This window comes from Lactuca sativa, chromosome 8, assembly GCF_002870075.4.
Source record: "Lactuca sativa cultivar Salinas chromosome 8, Lsat_Salinas_v11, whole genome shotgun sequence".
Classification (NCBI taxonomy): Eukaryota; Viridiplantae; Streptophyta; class Magnoliopsida; order Asterales; family Asteraceae; genus Lactuca; species Lactuca sativa.
In genome coordinates this window covers 195,195,666-195,201,104 of record NC_056630.2, presented here as the reverse complement: position 1 = coordinate 195,201,104, position 5,439 = coordinate 195,195,666, and positions in this window count along the sequence as shown.

The following is a 5,439-nucleotide window of genomic DNA, read 5'->3' as shown; positions in this document are numbered from 1 at the left end:
ATAATCATAAATGTGACTTTTCATATAATTTGAGGACACGTTACAAAAACACATATTATGAACAACTTTTAGATAAATTTGGAGTGAAAGCATATTATCACATAAATTTTCTATTAATCTAAAACAACACATAAGAACAAGATAATTCAAATCAAACAATTTTCATGAAATTAGCCTAACCATTAAACTAATACAAAACATGAATCTATTAACAATTATCTTTAAAAATGGATTAGCATGAACATTACCACATCAAAACTGGTTTACAAGTTCAAAATACAGCTTAGGGTAATGATCATCATCCAATACCAAGTAAAACCCTGAAATTTTGCATACAAGGGCATCACCACGTCATGGTAAAGGCTACCATGTCGTGGTGAGCAGTCAGATGCAAAAAATGGCAAAATTTCAACTTTAGAAAAACATGTACCATCAAGTATAATTGAAAACAAGCCTAGTCTTTGATACCATTAATCGGTTTTGAGAATTCTAACACTCCTATGGTGTAAATGCAACCCTATAAACCTTGGATCTATGTTTTCTCTATTGTACATGCAAATATTCAATATTTCAAGGTTTTATCCTAACCAACATAATATGAAGTAACTATACTACAAAAACCTAGTTAGATGACATACCTTTTGATGAAGCCTGAATTCTTGAACTTTAAGAGCTTAGCCCCAATAGTTTGGAAGCATCAACTGGAATCACAAATCACCAAAACACCTTGACAAGTTGAGAGAATAGTAAGCACACTAGAAATTGGCCCACTCTTGTTTACTCACACACTAGTTCCATTTCATGTGCCAAAGACCTCTTTATATAGTATGGAGGATTAGGGTTACATTCATGTAAACTCTAATACCCATGACCTTTCATTTCCATAGCATCCATGGGTTAAAAATCCTATGGACTATCCATGCAAGCTTAGCCCAAACTAAATGAACTTGGCCGATACTATATATAAGAGTCTATATTTAATTAGTTCATTTTGATCACTAAATTAATTCTTAATTAATTCTTGATCAATACTAATCAAATAATATGATTCCATATTAATATATTAGAGCTTATAGTATATTAATATAAATCATAAACATACTATTCTAAAAAAAACTATCCATATAAATTATTTCGGTGAAGTGCAACCCAAATGGACCATGTCAAATCGGGTCAAGTACATCACAGTTATATTTATGGACTTAGACAGTAATCCAACAAGTTCAAACCCCTACATTTTCATGTTCTCTTCAAGTTTTAGGGCCGGAATACAAGTTAAATCACCTTAACATAACTCAAACTCATACTTCATCTTTTCACAGAAAAGTTGACTTCTATTCACATACTCTTTTGACCATCTTAAACTTAATATTTTAAAAACAGCTTAATATGAAAGTAGTTCGATTTTATACCTTTCTAATGACTACTTGCACATCTCCATACGATTTTTCTACAATTTATAGCGATTTTTACAAAACTGTCGATCATTTCATAAATGAATTCGGACCAGTCTGTGAATATGAGAATTTTCACACAAGTTAGAGATCTCTAAAAATCATAATAAAAATTATGAACAAACTAGACACATTTTCTAAACACTCAGAGTTTACGGATTCAGTTTTCAACTTCGTATGATTTTTTTTCGTGATTTTTCAAAAAACTGCGCAGAAAAGTTAAAAAAAAAAAAAAAAAAAAAAAAAAAAAAAAAAGAACAACTAGTTAAGTAGCTTATAATATTTTTAACACTTTGTAACATGTTGAGCAAAGTGTATAACAATAAGTTTCTAAATGATGAATGTATTTCTTGTTAATTTAACATCATAAACAGAAATTAGTCATTCATGATAAGGGTTTTCACTCTCTTCGAACACATACAATAAACTATAATAGGTATTGTTTATGGATTTTACATTACAAACATACTACATAAAGGGGATTCAATTCCACCACAGAAAAGGTTTTACATTCTCACAACATGTATACTCGTTAATGTAAATTGTGAGACATTACTTCGTTGTACTCTTAGAGTACGGATTAAAATTTCTTAAAGTTATAACCAGAGTCTCTTGTAGGGAGAGCATGATAGTTGTATATAGATCTATATTGGGATTGACAACCAACACCCAATCTGCTTGAAACAGTCCGACCGGCCGGTCGGGGAGACATTTGTCATAACTGTTCTGATGCCTGAAGAACGTCGCAGCAGGTCTACTATGTCATAGTATTGTTATAGCAACTCACATAGGGAGATAACGACACATTTAAATTTTACGGGATATTATACTTTAAAAAGGGGGTTGTATCTATTAAAAACAGCATACATCATTACATGTTTGAAACACACACATACATTCGGTCTTGGGATTTAAGACTACATAACATTTTATAAGGAAAATATTGGATTTTTCATGAGTATACATTACATTTACAAACAAAGTTTTTCAAACTCTACATCAAAAAGCTTGTGAACTCACCAACTTAATTGTTGACACTTTTTCGAAACTACTTGTATTATCAGAAAATCAGTAAAATAGGTAACTCGCAACTTTTGAGGATGGGACGCTAAGGCATTAAACAGTTCATTTTCTCATCATAGTGTAATTCATTTTGAAACAAGTAAACTCATACTATGGTGTAACTTTTTAAATTATATTTATGATGGTTGTATTTGCTTTGGTCTCTACTATACTCGTTGTTATGATACTATACATGAAGTTTTCCACCCCCGGACGTTTGTGACGGGTTTCAAGCAATACATCATTCCTATGGTGTACATGCAAACGCTAATAGCTTTTGGATCTAGTTTGTCTAATGAACATGCAATTGAATATCCAAGGTTATAAACCCTAGATCTAGCATACAAGTAATCATATTAACAAAAATAGGGTTTAGATCTAACCTTTGATTGTTATATAGCAATAACAATCAATTCCTTGGCTTTAGAAAGCTTAGTGCCTCAAGTGTTGCACCTCTAATGGAGTCACAAACACCACTAAGCAACAAGAATGAAGAGGGAAGAGAGAAGAGGCACTAAAAACGACTGGAAACCCTAAAGAAACACTTAGCCACGATTTTGGGGCATAGGGGTCCTTTATATACATGTAGGCTATTAGTGGTTTCAACTAGGAAACCCTAATCTGATTGCTTAGGCCTTAAACAGTCCAATAGACCATTCCAGAAGCCCTTGGACGATTTCATTATGCACCTCCATATAGAATTCTTCCATTTCCATCTAATGGATCCTAAGCCCAACTTTGTAACTATCTTATAATTACAATATCACTCCCCTTAATTTAATTAATCTCTTTTAGTCACAAAATTAATTCTTGACTAATATTAATTAAACAATATGATTTCTCCTTTCATATATTATTCTTATAATATATTAAGAAATCATAATTAAACCTCTCTCTCCTTAATTCATCCTACATATTGCTATGGTGAAGGTAACCCAAAAGGACCATGCTCATAATCGGGTCAAGTACATACCAAAATAGTTATGGACTTAGAGACTAATCCAACAGTCTCCCACTTGGATAAGTCTAATAACTATTTTGCATAACTTCATAACCTAATCAGCAATCATAGCTTTCAAAAGCTGCTGTCAACTCTGATCTTATCATATACGCATGTCCTTTAGATAAGGGATCATATATTCCTCCATTCTCAAGATATCATATAGACACAAGACATGAATTTCGATCATTCTTTCTATACTGTTTCCCAACTTCTGATTTATAATGACTAACAACAGACTACAATTGAACACATCAACTTAGTCTCAGGTTGGCCAAGCGCTTAGGCGTCATCACTAAATCATCGAGAGGCCCATAGATATCGCTTTTGTCCTACTTTGGGTAAAAGGAATGGATAAACCTCGACTCAAATGCTCACTTGCACTTACTCATCAAATCACAAACAACAATAAGCTTTATAACACCAAGTTATTGGTGTGTTTACTTATCATCAATGTGCAACTGACCAGCAAATAACAACTCACATGTCTCGGTTTCTAGAATATACAATATTATCATCTCACAATCACTCGTGATAAAATCTATTTAGTGATTAATGTGAGCGTGAGTTTAATCCAATACTCTAATATTATTAAAGCACTCATGAACTCTGTAACAAACTTTTGTTATATCTAAACACTTTAGACAATCTACAGACGGACTCATGACAGTCTTCCTTCAAACCTACTTCCAACGTATGACCGACTGTGGAGGTTCGAATAACCCAGTTATTCTGGAAGTCAAAACATGCAAAATTGAAACACAATAATACTTAATCTTATATGGCCCCAAAACTTTTGAGTGTAAATAAAACACTTTTATTTAAACACCATATTGATTACTCATTATTAATCTTTTAATGTTTCAGCTAATCAACTTATCACTTGAATTTCAACAATAGTTGTCCCATGCTCCGAGCATGTACACTATGTTTACCTATGGTCCATACTTTTTGAAATAGATCAATTGAAAACTTTTCCAACGATGCTCATTTCATAATTCCTTATCCTTATCATTAATGTAAGAATACAAATTTCTAACCACTATTATAATAAGTTAGATTCTAACATTTTATGCAATGATCCTTTCGTAAAGTCATAGCACAAAAGTCACCTTGACTTGGCCAATGAAATTACTAGGTTCTCTATGAGAAATTGTTACAAAACAATTCTATAGACGTGATGTATCTCACTCAAAGTATATTTCTTTGAACATCCTTTTTGGATAAAATTTTCTGATGTAGACATAAATTCTTAATTTCCAACTCCCAATATGGAAACATTTTCATATTTTCCATATGACAACTCATTCTTAATAGAATCTTATCTATTCATAATAATGTCGATATGGTCCATCCAACACTATACTTCCAAATACTCACAAGCAACAAATCATTGGCGAACCTTAGATCGTTCTTTGATAGTTGTTTAATTACTTTAGTCAAAAAACCATTCTGGTCCCTTTTCCCTCATAATGCGCTAAGCATTTCGAAAATTTTAGAACAATCAAACATTGTAACATATGCAATCGATCCTATACCCGAAGCATATGGGATATGATTCGTAATGTCTTACATAAAGACATGATATTTTATCAGTCTTTTGCTACAATATTTCTAATTTCCATGTTCTCACAATTTTGATTATGAAAAGGGATGCCGTAATCATAACCATATTTTGAGAATGCAATTATCCTTTCCATATATAGAACTTCCTCATGTTGAATCATTCCAACACAAAATTCATATATATTTGACTAAATTTGATTAAAATTCCACAATCTAAGCCTTTAGATTTGAAATGAAGTATAATATTCTCTCCCTTAATTATAGCAAAACAACTTTTCAACCCTTGAGATGTTGCAAAGTATAACTCTTGTTTTCTATAATTAATATTGCTAACCTGCAATACTTACCATAATAATC